This window comes from Podarcis raffonei, chromosome 18, assembly GCF_027172205.1.
Source record: "Podarcis raffonei isolate rPodRaf1 chromosome 18, rPodRaf1.pri, whole genome shotgun sequence".
NCBI lineage: Eukaryota > Metazoa > Chordata > Lepidosauria > Squamata > Lacertidae > Podarcis > Podarcis raffonei.
Window position 1 is genome coordinate 13,153,552 of NC_070619.1, and position 15,721 is coordinate 13,169,272.

The window sequence follows — 15,721 nt, forward strand, 5'->3', positions numbered from 1 at the left end:
CGGCCTTGACCGCGACTCTCACAGAAGTCGAAAGGGGGCCCCTCGAGGACCATGTCGCCTTGGGCAGCAGCTTCTCCACAGCAGCCATGGCCTCCAAGGAAAAGAGGGACGTCCCGCTTCTCAATAATAATAATAATGATAATAATAATAATGAAATGAAGAAAGTTCATTGGAAGTCTCCATGTTAAAACAGGGCGGATGTTGCCGCCGGCGCCATTTTGGGAGAGGGAAACAGTAACCGGAAGCGCCTCCATGTTGGAAATGGAGGGGGGAGGGAACTCGGCGGAAACAGACCGCTCTTTTCGTGGCTCTTGGCCAATCACAGGTCGGATTGTGGGCGGGTCCAGCAGTTGGACTAGGGGTCAAAGGTCAGAGGTCAGCAGTTCCGTTTTCGGACTGCCCACCTGCCCGTGTCCTGAGGCCGCGGATGCGGAAAAGTCTCTTTCTGGGACCTTTTCCCTAATGAAAATGGCAGTTCCGGACAAACTGGGGTCAGAGTAAACAATGTCCCGGAAAAGTCAAAGGTGACCCTTGAGGGGGGCCAAAGGCCGGCAGAGCGGAGGCAGATACCAGGACTTTGGCGCTGCCCCCCAAAAGACCTCCTGGGAGGCCAGGAGCCCACCTTGTGGGGCTCCCCTGGCCTCCCAGGCGCCTCTTCTGCTCTGGCGGAGCCTCCTGGGCCAGAGGCAGTCTACCTGGGCTGCTCCTGAGGGAGCTTGGAAGCAGCGCTCAGGGAAACGCTGCGAGGAGGAGGAGAATAAGGAGAAGCTAATAATAATAATAATAATAATAATAATAATAATAATGAGAAAGCAGAGGAAGGCCCAGGCCCCTCAGGCACAGTTGGGACTCCTCCCGGAGGGGATTTTGGGGGGGGCCCTCCGGCCTTCCTTCTTCGCAGGGACCCCCAACGAGACGCCCACTTCACGAGGGAGACCAGCGCCACCCAACGGCAGGCTGGGTCCCACTGCCCTCAACCAACATGGCGGCGGCGGCGCGTCTTCTGCCCTTTCTTCCCCCCCTCCGGCCCGCTTCCCTCTTTCCCGTCATGCCCCCGCTCAGCGCACGCGCCCAGCAGCCCCAGCAACAATAAACATCTCGGCAGCGATAGGTCGGCCTTTTGGCCAATCCCAGGTCGGGCTTTTGGCGCTTTTTCTCCTCAGCGTCTCCCTTGACGTGAAGGAAGCTTGTAAGCTTTGTCGTCTTTTTAATACTGTTGGGAGCCAGCAATAATAAAGGATTATCATCATTGGTTTTTTGTTATTATTATAAAAGGCTTAGTGGAGTTTGTAATATGTATTGTTGTGTCGCGTTTCTAATATTCTGTTGGGAGGAAGGGCAATAAATTAGGATTATCATTAATTTTTAAATTGTTATCATCATTATTATAATTGTTCTAACTATAAAAAGGGTTAGGGAAATTTGTGGTATATTATGTTTTATAATTTTTTAAAATATTCTGTTGGTGGCTGGGAAATAGTAATAAATTATTATTATTATCATCATCATTATCATTAAATGTTAAATTATTTTTATTTTAATAAATCACACCCACCCAAGTGGGACATGGCCTCTTCCCCCCTAAGCCTTAACAGTATAGTATTTTTATTTATTTGAATTGGGGGGAGAAGCAACTCCAGAGGAACTGGCTGTGATAATAATCATTTATTCTTTATATAAAATAAAGGTCAGATCTCCATTGCTTTCCCCCTCAGGCCGCCTTTAATGTATTGAAAACTGTACCTGAACAGTGTATTGTTCAGATGAAGCACTGCTTGAAGCAGTGGTTTTGTAACCAGCTAATTCCTCAAGATCCTAATTCTTTCACTTATTACTATTTTTATTATTATTAAATGAACCCTTGTGGTTCCTTCACAGATTCCTGCCTTGAAGCGGGTTGGACTGGATGACCCTTTGGGTCCCTTCCAGCTAGATGCACCATTATATGATTCTTGGGGAAGTGCTTCAGAAAGAAGAAACAAGAATAAACAAGAAAAAATGAAGGAGAAAAACACATTTCTTCCAGTTAGTCGTACGCTGGCTCCTTTCCCACTTGATTCTTTCTTCCACTGCAATCTGTGCTGGACATATTCTATGTTTGCTTTGACGTGGACCCCTCTTTCCCTTCTTGTGAAAATAATTGACATTATTGATATTTCTTAGGTCTGCTCTGCTGAATTCCTGTTCTGAAAAGGAGGAGGAGGAAACTTTGCGTGATGAAGGGAGAAGAGGAGATGGAGGACAAGTCATGAAGGTACAAAATAGAACTACATATTAATATATAACATTTAAGAACATTTTTAAACAACCCCACTCCTGATATACCACACCCACCCAAGTGGGGCTTAGACTCATCCCCGCTAACCACCACAGTACAGTACAGTAAAAATACGGTAAAATAATTTTATTTATTTGATTGGGGTAGGCCAGCACCTCCTGGCTTCACCCATGTTGGTGAGGTTTGTCTCCTATTCCTTTTCTTGTTAGGCTATCTAAAGGTGACAAAGCAATGTGTTGAAAACTTAATTTCTTCAGATGAACCATTGCTTTAACCAGGTAATTACTCAAGGCACTGATTCTTTCACCTATCGATTTATCCACATAATCCAACCGGAGATTAATTAGCATCCAAAAGTGGTACACTTGCACGTTAAATTTTAAGATAAATGTTTTGGAAGAGGCATAAATTTAAAAAGATAATTAATTTGCAAGGAAGCCCAGTGAATTAGATAGGCAGTGAGCTGGCTGATTTGTCTAATGGAGCATCCAAAAACCCAGTTTGGGTCTATAAGACCCAGTTTGCCCCCTCCCCCCAGCCTTAATGGCAACCCTCCATTGCTTTCTGTTTGATTTTTTGAGCAGATACTCTGAATTGAACACCACAAGAAGAAATGGGGATCAGCCCCTGCTGTAGTGGCCAGCACTAAAAGCCATTTGAGTAATTCAGATCAATAAAGTCGGAATAGTTAATATTTACAAACCAGGAACTTGACACAGTTTTGGACACTTGCAGCAGCTTGCAATGTTAAGAGAGGTGCTCTAAAGAAAAGCACTTTCTACATTTATGAGCCTTCAGAGTAGGCTCATGGTTTTTCCTTTGCCTGGAGGTATAAATGTTGTTAGCATATGTGCAATCACCCGGAGAACTCCAGGCTTGCTCCTGACTGTCGAAATGATCCGGGAGAGGCTGTAAGCAGCCCTTCCTCTGCTCTCAGTCAGCAAAAGGGGATGGCAAGGTGTGCTTCATGGCATACCTGAACTTGCAGCTGCAGGAGAAGTGTGGATCCCTCAGCCATGCACAAATCCCTGCCTTGTAGCAGGTTGGAGTGGATGACCCTTGGGGTCCCTTCCCAATATATACTCACCCACTCACCCAACATCATGTGATTCTTTGGAAAGTGCTTCAGAATACAGTTTTTTTGGGGGGTGTTTCTTTGTGTCAGCCCTTAAAAATCAACTGTGCAATGTGCACTACAGCAGGGGCGAAGCAAAGATTTAAGACTGTCCCCCGCAATTCACATAGGCTGGGAGCCCCAATGGCACAAGACTAAGTGGGCTGAGCCCCTGCAACAGGGGCCAAAACCAAAATCCAATTGAATCGTTTATATTGACAAATACTGGCACGTATATATTCATTTTGGAAATTTGCAGCAGTTTGTAATGTTAAGAGAGGTGTTCTTAAAAAAAAAAAGCACTTTATACAATCATGAGCATTCCCTTAGAGCAGGGTCATGGTGGTTTCCTTTTCTGGAGGCATAAATGTTCTTAGCAGACGTACAATCCCCCCGAAGGCTTCAGGCCTCCTCCTGACTGCTGAAATGCTCCTGGGGAGACTGTAAGCAGCACCTCCTCCGCTCCCAGTCAGCAAAAGGGGGTGGCAAGGTGTGCTTCATGGCGCAACTTGCAGCTGCAGTTTAAATTGCCTTAAAAGTGCCATTTCATAGGGCAACCTTGACAGCACAACCACGGTTAGTGGTTATTCTGCATATTCCTGCCTAGCAGCGCGTTGGGCTGGATGACCCTTGAGGTCCCTTCCAGATAGATATATACACCATCATATGATTCTTTGGAATGTGCTTCAGAAAGAAGAACGAGAAATAGTATTCCTTTAAGTTGTATGATGGCAAAGGTGCCTCACTTTAGGCTGTGACACCTAACAGTTAAATGCTACCACCTTTTGGTACTGTGAACACCAAGCTTGCAGGGGGATCTCCATAAGGGACGCCTGCATATTCCTAAGAGCTGGAAAGTGCCACACAAAGAAGAAACAGAAAAACATACCTCCTCCCAGTTAGTTGTATGATGGCCAACCACTTAGTCATGTTGGCCACATGACCCGGAAGCTGTACGCCGGCCAATAAAGCGAGATGCGTAGTGCAACCCCAGAGTCGGCCACGACTGGACCTAATGGTCAGGGGTCCCTTTACCGTTACCTTTGACAAAGGTCAGAAGATGTAAGTCTGCTGTTGTAAGTCTAGGGGTTGTTGTTAGGGTCGGGGTTAGGGAGAGGCTTGGGGTTAGGCTTAGGAGTCAGGGCCTCCCCCTGACTGTTGAAATGCTCCCAGGGAGGATGTAAGCAGAACTTCCTCTGTTTCCAGTCAAGAAGAGTGGATGGCCATGTTGGCTTCCTGGCTGAATTTGCAGCTGCAGGAGAGGTGTGCATCCCTTAACTATACTTAAGCAGCCTTCAAAGTGCCATTTAAGAGGGCAACATTTGCTGCACAACCAAGGTTGCGGGATTGTCCCCGTCAGGGACTCCTGCATGTTCCTGTGATGCAGCGGGTTGGATTGGATGACCATTGGGGTCCTTTCCAGAGGTTTATATTCCATCATTATACTTTGGAAATGGCTTCAGGAAGAAGGAAGAGAAATAGCGTTAAATGTTCTTAGCAGATGTACAATCCCCCCGAAGGCTTCAGGCCTCCTCCTGACTTCTGAAATGCTCCTGGGGAGACTGTAAGCAGCACCTCCTCCGCTCCCAGTCAGCAAAAGGGGATGGCAAGGTGTGCTTCATGGCGCAACTTGCAGCTGCAGTTTAAGTTGCCTGAAAAGTGCCATTTCATAGGGCAACATGGACAGCAGAACCAATGTTGGTGGTTCTACATATTCCTGCCTTGCAGTGGGCTGGGCTGGATGACCCTTGGGGTCCCTTCCAGATATAGATATATATATATATATATATATATGCAGCACCATATGTTTCTTTGGAATGTGCTTCAGAAAGAAAAAATAAAAGTATATTGTATGATGGCAAAGTTGTCTCACTTTAGGCTGTGACACCTAACAGTTAAATGCTACCACCTTTTGGTACTGTGAACACCAAGCTTGCAGGGGGATCTCCATAAGGGATGCCTGCATATTCCTAAGAGCTGGAAAGTCCCACACAAAGAAGAAACAGAAAAACATACGTCCTCCCAGTTAGTTGTATGATGGCCAACCACTTAGTCATGTTGGCCACATGACCCGGAAGCTGTACGCCGGCCAATAAAGCGAGATGCGTAGTGCAACCCCAGAGTCGGCCACGACTGGACCTAATGGTGAGGGGTCCCTTTACCTTTACCTTTGACAAAGGTCAGAAATTGTAAGTCTGCTGTTGTAAGTCTAGGGGTTGGGGTTTGGGTTGTTGTTAGGGTCGGGGTTAGGGAGAGGCTTGGGGTTAGGCTTAGGAGTCAGGGCCTCCCCCTGACTGTTGAAATGCTCCCAGGGAGGATGTAAGCAGAACTTCCTCTGTTTCCAGTCAAGAAGAGTGGATGGCCATGTTGGCTTCCTGGCTGAACTTGCAGCTGCAGGAGAGGTGTGCATCCCTTAACTATACTTAAGCAGCCTTCCAAGTGCCATTTAAGAGGGCAACATTTGCTGCACAACCAAGGTTGCGGGATTGTTCCCCGTAAGGCACTCCTGCATGTTCCTGCGATGCTGCGGGTTGCACTGGATGACCTTTGGGGTCCCTTCCAGAGGTTTCTATACCATCATTATTCTTTGGAAAGGGCTTCAGAAAGAAGAAAGAGAAATAGCGTTCTTTACAGTTAGTTGTATGATGGGATAGTCACCTTGCTTCCTGTGAGCATCTTTATTATTCCTTGCACATTCATTTGAGCTTGGCAGATCCTGTGCCTGTTTTTACACAGACCCCTCTTTTAGTTCTTGAAATAATCCACCCCCCTGATATTTCTCAGGTCTCAAAGGGCTGTGCTGAATTCCTTCTCCCAAAAAGGGGGAGGACAAGGAAGAGGGAAGTTTTGCCGGACAGAGGGAGGGAGAAGAGGGGATCTTTTGAGACCAGATGCCAGTGCCCCAAATATGCCAGCGCCAGGGCTCTCCTGCTGCTGCCTTTTGGGGCGTGAGGGGGAAAGGGGATCTTTGGGCACAAGATCCAAACAGCTCCTTTAACCAAACACCTGATTCGCCCAGCAGCGTGGCAGCCAAAGGAAAGAGAAGAAAAAGAGGCAAGGCAGCTCCCAGACATCTCCATGGAGTTGCAAAAGGCAGGTACATCTGCCTAAGTGCACTTCCATCCACTGGAAAAGATTCTTAGCAGCAAGGAGTAAAGTGAACGGTGGGCAATACCTATCTCTAAATCGGTAAGACCGCACAGTCGCTACACCTCCACCAGGCCTGGTCCTTTCCAGAGGTGCAGCCTGCCTTCTCCAAAGGTGGATTTCAGCTCAAACAGCTGGTTGAAGTGTCTCTTTTCCTCACCTCACACCCGTAACCCTGGCAACCTCCCAGAGAACAGTCTCTATTCTTTGATGGTCAGGGAGATTGCATTTTCCCACAGTCGCTCCAAAAATGGAAACCCTATGATTTAGTAATGTCTTAATACAGTTTGGGGGGGTGTTTGTGTGTGTCAGTCCTTAAAAATCAACTGTGCAATGTGCACTACAGCAGGGGTGAAGCAACGATTTTAAACTGTCCCCCGCTATGCACTTAAGCTGGGAGCCCCAAAGGCACAAGACTAAGTGGGCTGAGCCCCTTCAACAGGGGCCACAACCAAAAGCCAATTGAATCATTTAGATTGACTGGCACGTATGTATGCGTTTTGGAAATTTGCAGCAGTTTGTAATGTTAAGAGAGGTGTTCTAAAGAAAAGCACTTTATATACTCATGAGCATTCCCTTAGTGCAGGCTCATGGTTTTTTCCTTTTCTGGAGGTATAAATGTTCTTAGCAGATGTACAATCCCCCCGAAGGCTTCAGGCCTCCTCCTGACTTCTGAAATGCTCCTGGGGAGACTGTAAGCAGCACCTCCTCCGCTCTCAGTCAGCAAAAGGGGATGGCAAGGTGTGCTTCATGGCGCAACTTGCAGCTGCAGTTTAAATTGCCTTAAAAGTGCCATTTCATAGGGCAACATGGACAGCAGAACCAAGGTTGGTGGTTCTACATATTCCTGCCTTGCAGTGGGTTGGGCTGGATGACCCTTGGGGTCCCTTCCAGATATAGATATATATGCAGCATCATATGATTCTTTGGAATGTCCTTCAGAACGTAGAAACAGAAATAGCATTCCTTTAAGTTACGGGACGTGGGTGGCACTGTGGGTTAAACCACAGAGCCTAGGACTTGCTGATCGGCGGTTCGAAGACCCGCGACGGGCTGAGTTCCCGTTGCTGGGGCCCTGCTTCTGCCAACCTAGCAGTTGGAAAGCACGTCCAAGTGCAAGGAGATAAATAGGTCCCGCTCCGGCAGGAAGGTAACCGGTGTTTCCGAGCACTGCTCTGGTTTGCCAGAAGCGGCTTAGACATGCTGGCCACATGACCTGGAAGCTATATGCCAGCTTCCTAGGCCAATAAAGCGAGATGAGCGCCGCAACCCCAGAGTGGGCCACAACTGGACCTAATGGTCAGGGGTCCCTTTACCCTTACCTTTGACAAAGGTCACAAGTTGAAAGTCTGCTGTTGTAAGTCTAGGGGTTACGGTCGGGGTTAGGGAGAGGGTTAGGCTTAGGGGTCAGGGTTAGGGTCAGGGCCTCCCCCTGACTGTTGAAATGCTCCCAGGGAGGATGTAAGCAGCACCTCCTCTGTTTCCAGTCAAGAATAATGGATGGCCATGTTTGCTTCATGGCTGAACTTGCAGCTGCAGGAGAGGTGGGGATCCCTGAAGTAGCCTTTAAAGTGCCATTTAAGAGGGCAACATTTGCTGCACAACCAAGGTTGCAGGATTGTTCCCCGTAAGGGACTCCTTTGATGCAGCGGGTTGGACTGGATGACCCTTGGGGTCCCTTCCAGAGGTTTATATACCATCGTTATTCTTTGGAAAGGGTTTGGCAGATCCTGTGCCTGTTTTTATGCGAGCCCCTCTTTCAGTTCTCCTGAAAAAAAATGTCCCCCCCCCCCCGTGATTTCTCAGGTCTCTATGGGCTGTGCTGAATTCCTTCTCCCAAAAAGGGGAGGAGAAGGAAGGGGGCAGTTTTGCGTGAGAAAGGGAGGGAGAAGAGTGGCGAGAGGGGGAACGGGGATCTTTTGAGACAAGATCCAAACACCTCCTTTAACCAAACGCCTGATTCGCCCAGCAGCGTGGCAGCGAAAGGAAAGAGAAGAAAAAGAGGCAAGGCAGCAGTGGAAAAAGATGGGTTGCCTGCATGGGCTCTGCTTTATTCCTTCATGTCGAATGCTACATCTGCCTAAGTCCACTTCCATCCACCGGAAAAGCTTCTCAGCAGCAAGGAGCCAAGGGAACAGTGGGAAATGCCTAGTTCTAAATCGGTAAGACCGCACAGTCGCTACACCTCCACCAGGCCTGGTCCTTTCCAGAGGTGCAGCCTGCCTTCTCCAAAGGTGGATTTCAGCTCCAACAGCTGGTTGAAGTGTCTCTTTTCCTCTCCTCACACCCGTAACCCTGGCAACCTCCCAGAGAACAGTCTCTATTCTTTGATGGTCAGGGAGATTGCGTTTTCCCCCGGTCTCTCCAAAAATGGAAACCCTATTATTTAGTACTGTCTTAATACAGTTTGGGAGTGGGGGTGTGTGTCAGTCCTTAAAAATCAACTGTGTAATGTGCCCTACAGCAGGGGTGAAGCAAAGATTTAAGACTGTCACCCGCTATGCACATAGTGTAATGTCTTAAAACAGTTTTGGTGTGTGTGTTTTTGTGTGTCAGCCCTTAAAAATCAACTTTGCAAGGATTTAAGACTGTCACCCGCTATGCACATAGGCTTGGAGCCCCAATGCCACAAGACTAAATGGGCTGAGCCCCTGCAACAGGGGCCAAAACCCAAAGCCATTTGAATCATTTACATTGACAAATACTGGCACGTATTTGTATGCGTTTTGGAAATTTGCAGCAGTTTGTAATGTTAAGAGAGGTGTTCTAAAGATAAGCACTTTATACGCTCATGGGCGTTCCCTTAGAGCAGGCTCATGGTGGTTTCCTTTTCTGGAGGCATAAATGTTCTCAGCAGATGTACAATCTCCCCGAAGGCTTCAGGCCTCTTCCTGACTGTTGAAATGCTCCTGGGGAGACTGTAAGCAGCACCTCCTCCGCTCCCAGTCAGCCAAGGGGATGGCAAGGTGTGCGTCATGGCGCAACTTGCAGCTGCAGTTTAAATTTCCTTAAAAGTGCCATTTCATAGGGCAACACTGACAGCACAACCAAAGTTGGTGGTCGTTCTGCATATTCCTGCCTTGCAGCGCGTTGGGATGGATGACCCTTGAGGTCCCTTCCAGATATAGATATATATGCAGCACCATATGATTCTTTGGAATGTGCTTCAGAAAGAAGAAACAGAAATAGCTTTTCTTTAAGTTACGGGACGTGGGTGCCACAGGGGTCCCCTTACCTTTGACAAAGGTCAGAAGTTGCAAGTCTGCTGTTGTAAGGATTGGGGTTGAGGTTTGGGTCATTGTTAGGGTCGGGGTTAGGGAGAGGCTTGGGCTTAGGGGTCAGGGTCAGGGCCTGGGAGGATGTAAGCAGCACTTCCTCTGTTTCCAGTCAAGAGTAGTGGATGGCCGTGTTTGCTTCATGGCTGAACTTGCAGCTGCAGGAGAGCTGTAGATCCCTTTACTTAAGCAGCCTTTCAAGTGCCATTTAAGAGGGCAACATTTGCTGCACAACCAGGGTTGCAGGATTCTTCCCCATAAGGGACTCTTGCATGTTCCTGCGATGCAGTGGGTTAGACTGGATGACCCTTGTGTTCCCTTCCAGAGGTTTATATACCTCAGCTCCCTCGGCCAATGAAGTGAGAGGAGCGCTGCAACCCCTGAGTCGGCCACGACTGGGCCTAATGGTCAGTGGTCCCTTTACCTTTATGATGGTCAAGTTGCCTCACTTTAGGCTGTGACACCTAAGGGATGCCCTGCTGTAAAGTGCTCCACAAAGAATAACCAGAAAAACATACGGTTAGTTGTATGATGGCCAACCACTTCCCCTTTCCTGCCAGCTACTTTATCTTTTCTTGCTTAGCAATACAAATGATGGATGCCTGTTTTATACTCCTGCTCTTTCAGTTCATCTGAAGGAAATCAGGCCCACTGATACTTCTCTGTATGGGCTGTGCTTTGTTCCTTAATGTCAGATTTTGTGGATTTATTATCACCCATATGTTTCGGGCACAAGCCTACTTACTCATGAAAAAGGAAATGTTGGGCGAAAACGAGGGTTCCTGAAGTGAGTGGGTTTCCCTGCACACACTTCAGGGCAGAAGGGGGAGATGGAGGGAACGCTCTGCCTTTAACGAAACACCTGATTCGCCCAGCAGCGTGACAGCCAAAGGAAAGAGAAGAAAAAGAGGCAGACAAATGTGCAAATGTGGGTTGCCTGTATGGGCTCTGCTTTATTCCTTAATGTCGAATGCTACATCTGCCTAAGTGCACTTCCATCCACTGGAAAAGATTCTTAGCAGCAAGGTGTAAAGTGAACGGTGGGCAATCCCTATCTCTAAATCGGTAAGACCGCACAGTCGCTACACCTCCACCAGGCCTGGTCCTTTCCAGAGGTGCAGCCTGCCTTCTCCAAAGGTGGATTTCAGCTCAAACAGCTGGTTGAAGTGTCTCTTTTCCTATCCTCATGCCCGTAACCCTGGCAACCTCCCAGAGAACCGTCCCTCTTAGTCGATGGTCAGGGAGATTGCATTTTCCCACGGTTGATAAAAAAATGGAAACCCTATGATTTAGTACTGTCTTAATACAGTTTGGGGGGGTGTTTGTGTGTGTCAGCCCTTGAAAATCAACTGCAAAGATTTAAGACTGTCAACGGCTATGCAAATAGGCTGGGAGGCCCAATGCCACAAGACTAAATGGGCTGAGCCCCTGCAACAGGGGCCAAAACCAAAAGCCAGTTGAATCATTTACATTGACAAATACTGGGACGTATGTGCATTTTGGATAATTCCAGCAATTTGTAATGCTAGAGACCTGTTCTAAAGAAAAGCACTTTATACGCTCATGGGCGTTCCCTTACAGTAGGCTCATGGTTTTTTTCCTTTTCTGGAGGTATAAATGTTCTTAGCTTATGTACAATCTCCCCGAAGGCTTCAGGCCTCCTCCTGACTTCTGAAATGCTCCTGGGGAGACTGTAAGCAGCACCTCCTCCGCTCTCAGTCAGGAGAAGGGCTTCATGGCGCAACTTGCAGCTGCAGTTTAAATTGCCTTAAAAGTGCCATTTAATAGGGCAACATTGACAGCACAAGCAAGGTTAGTGGTTATTCTCCTGCATATTCCTGCCTTGCAGTGGGTTGGGCTGGATGACCCTTGCGGTCCCTTCCAGATATAGATATATATGCAGCATCATTTGATTCTTTGGAATGTTCTTCAGAAGGAAGAAACAAATAGCATTCCTTTAAGTTACGGGACACTGGTGGTGCTGTGGGTTAAACCACAGAGCCTAGGACTTGCCGATCAGAAGGTCAGCGGTTCTAATCTCTGCAACATTGCTGGGTCCCTGCTCCTGCCAACCTAGTAGTTCAAAAGCACGTCAAAGTGCAAGAAGATAAATAGGTCCCGCTCCGGCAGGAAGGTAACTGGTGTTGCCGTGCGCTGCTTTGGTTTGCCAGAAGTGGCTTAGACATGCTCGCCACATGACCTGGAAGCTATATGCCAGCTTCCTAGGCCAATAAAGCGAGATGAGCGCCAACCCCAGAGTCGGCCACGACTGGACCTAATGGTCAGGGGTCCCCTTATCTTAAGCTTTATGATGGCAAAGTTGTTTCACTTTAGGCTGTGACACGTAATTGATGCCCTGCTGGAAAGTGCTATACAAAGAATAACCAGAAAATAAGAATAACCAGAAAAACATACTTCCCAGTTAGTTGTATGATGGTCAATCACTTCCGCTTCCCTTTATTTAGGGTTTAGGGTGTTAGGATTAGGGTTAGAGGGTTAGGGTTATAGGGTCAGGGGTCGGGGTAGGCTTAGGGTGTTAGGGTTTGGGTTTTTGGGATTTAGGGTTAGGGATTTAGGGTTGGGGTTAGGGTTTTAGGGTTGGGGTTAGGGTTGCCGCTGCTTGAGCAAAGTTTGTCTACTAGAATTTCACCACAGGTCCCATTTCTGCATTTCAGGGGTCAGACTAGATGCCTCTTGCATTTCAGGGGTCAGACTAGATGCCTCTTGGGGTCCCATCTCTGCATTTCAGGGGTCAGACTAGATGCCTCTGAGGGTCCCATCTAGAAGCCATTTGAGTAATTCAGGTAGGAATAGTTAATATTTACAAACCAGCAACTTCACCCCAGTTTTGGACACTTAGAGGTGCTCTAAAGAAAAGCACTTTCTACATTTATGAGCCTTCAGAGTAGGCTCTGAAAGTTTGAAAGGGGAAATAATTTTAAGGCCAAATTCAAATTCCTGCTTGAAATAACTTTCACCAAGAAATTATAATGAATTCTTTTCCAGTAATGGCCACACGGGGTCACTGTTTATTTTCCTATTGATTTCTATTCCAGCCTACTAAGTCTAAGACAAACTTATTGGGAACAGGGAGAAAGACCGGGAAAAATGAGATAAATTAAAAGTTTGATAGGGGAAATAATTTTAAAGCCAAATTCCTACTTGGAAATAACTTACACCTAGAAATTATCATGAATTCTTTTCCAGTTATGGCCACACGAGGTCACTGTTTATTTTCCTGTTGATGTATTTTCCAACACTGGCCACATGAAAATTACAAATATAAGACTTTGCAAGTCCTGGTGGATGGGAATGAAAAGGGGAAATGGGTCCTCATGATGCATCTAGTGTGAGCCCTCAAATGCAGAAATGGGACCTCGGGAGGCATCTAGTCTTATTCTATTCTATTATTCTATTCTATTCTATAATTCTTATTCTATTCTATTATTCTATTCTGTCCTGTTCTTATTCTATTTTATTATCCAATTCTATCATTCTTATTCTTATTATTATTCTGTTGGTGGCTGGGGAATTATCATGAATTACCATGATAAATTAATAAATTACCATCATTAATTTTTACATTATTCTTATTCTATTATCTATTCTTCTTATCCTCTCCTATCCTATTTTATTATTCTTTTCTATCCTATTCTTATTCTATTATATTATCCTACCCCATTCTATTTTTATTCTTAATATTATTATTATTATTATTATTAAAGGGTGAGGGAAGTTTGTAGCATATGTTTTATCATTTTTTATAATATGTTGGTGGCTGGGGAATGATTATTAATTATTATTTTTTAAATTGTTATTATTATTATTCTATTATCCTATTCTTATTCTGTTCTATTCTTATTCTATTCTATCCTATTCTTAATCTATTCCATTCTACTCTTATTCTATTCCATCCTATATTATTATTATTCTTATATTATTATTATTCTAATTATCCTATCCTATTCTATTCTGATTCTATTATTATTCTTATTATTATTCTAACTAACCTTTTCTATTCTAATGCTATTCTATCCTATTCTTATTCTATTCTATTATCCTATTCTATTATATCATTATTCTATTATTCTTATTCTTATTATTGTTATTATAAAAGGGTGAGGGAACTTTGTCGCATATCATGTTTTATCATTTTTAAAATATTCTGTTGGTGGCTAGAAAAGAGTAATACATTAATATTATCATTAAATATTATTTATTATTTATTATTATTAATATTCACACCCACCCAAGTGGGACACGGCCTCTTTCCCCCTAAGCCTTAACAGTCTAGTATTTTTATTTATTCGAATTGTATCTTGGAAACTGTATCTGAAACAATGTATTTGTTGCGGAAATTACAGACTACATGTTACAAATATTTTGCCTGAATGTATTCTTTCCACTTGATAGTGGAAGTTAAAAATAAATATAAATATATTTATAAATATAAATATATTTATAAATATAAATATAAATATAAATATAAATAGAATATAAAAGCCACTCCTTTGCCACTTTCCTCCCTTCCAAAGCTCTTTTCCCCTCGAAACAGGACTCCAGGAAGGGATTGCTGGCCAAGGAAATTATTATTATTATTACTATTATTATTATTATCCCATCCCCAAGCTTGCCCACAATTATAATTACTCTTATAAAAGGGTTAGGGAAGTTTGCAGTATATGATCTTTTCTCGTTTTTTAAAAATATGCTGTTGGTGGCTGGGAAATTGTAATAAATTATGATGATCCTTAAATGTTAAATTATTATTATTATTATTATTATTATTATTAATCACACCCACCCAAGTGGGACATGGCCTCTTCCCTCCTAAGCCTTCACAGTATAGTATTTTTATTTACTGGCATTGGGAGAAGCAACTTCCAGAGGAACTGGCTGTGCTAATAATAATAATAATCATCACCATCATTTATTCTTTATATAAAATAAAGTTCACATCTCCCTTGCTTTCCCCCTCAGGCCACCTTGAATGTCTTGAAAACTGTACCTGAAAGGTGTATTGAAATGTATGGAAAATGTATTTAATGTATTGAAAACTGTATCTAAACAGTGTATTGTTCAGATGAATCTCTGCTTTAAGCGGTGGTTTTGTAACCAGCTAATTCCTCCAGATCCCAGTTCCTCCACTAATTATAATAATAATTATAAAATTATAATTATAATTATGAATTATTATTATTATTATTATTATTATTATTATTATTATTATTATGAAGAAATGAACCCTTGTGGTTCCTTCGCGGATTCCTGCCTTGCAGCGGGTGGGACTGGATGACCCTTGGGGTCACTTCCAGCTAAATGCACCATAATAATAATAATAATAATAATAATAATAATAATAATAAAAAATTATATGATTCTTGGGAAAGGGCTTCAGAAAGAAGAAACGGGGGGAAAAACACATTTCTTCCAGTTCGTCGTCTGCTGGCTCCTTTCCCACTTGATTCTTTCTCCCACTGCAATCTGGGCTGGATATATTCTAGGTCTGCTTGGACGGGGACCCCTCTTTCCCTTGCGAAAATAATGGACATTATTGATATTTCTTAGGTCTGAATTCCTGCTCTGAAAAGGAGGAGGAGGAGAAGGAAGCTTCGCCAGACGAAGGGAGAAGAGGAGGTGGAGGAAAAGTCATGAAGGTAAAAGGGGGAAAAATAGAAATAGAAAATAGAAAAAGAGAACAATAGAAATAGAAATTAACATATAACACGAGAACATTTTTAAACAACCCCACTCCTGATATATCCCCGACCCCCCCAAACAGTACAGTAAAAATACAGTAAAGTGTTTTTATTTATTTGAATGGGGTAGGGCAGCACCTCCTGGCTTCCCCCATGTTGGTGAGGTTTGTCTCCTTTTTCCTGTTCCTGTTAGGCTATCTAAAGGGGA

The 15,721-nt window shown here is 44.6% G+C and overlaps 1 long non-coding RNA gene across 1 annotated transcript; it reads left to right on the top strand.

Annotated features, from left to right (window-relative positions):
• The first annotated feature begins 90 nt into the window (after positions 1-90).
• On the top strand, positions 91-15,469 carry LOC128405884 (uncharacterized). Its single transcript, XR_008328367.1, has 3 exons — positions 91-325; positions 2,164-2,254; positions 15,383-15,469. It is a non-coding gene; the product is annotated as an uncharacterized LOC128405884 (long non-coding RNA).
• The last annotated feature ends 252 nt before the right edge of the window (positions 15,470-15,721 follow it).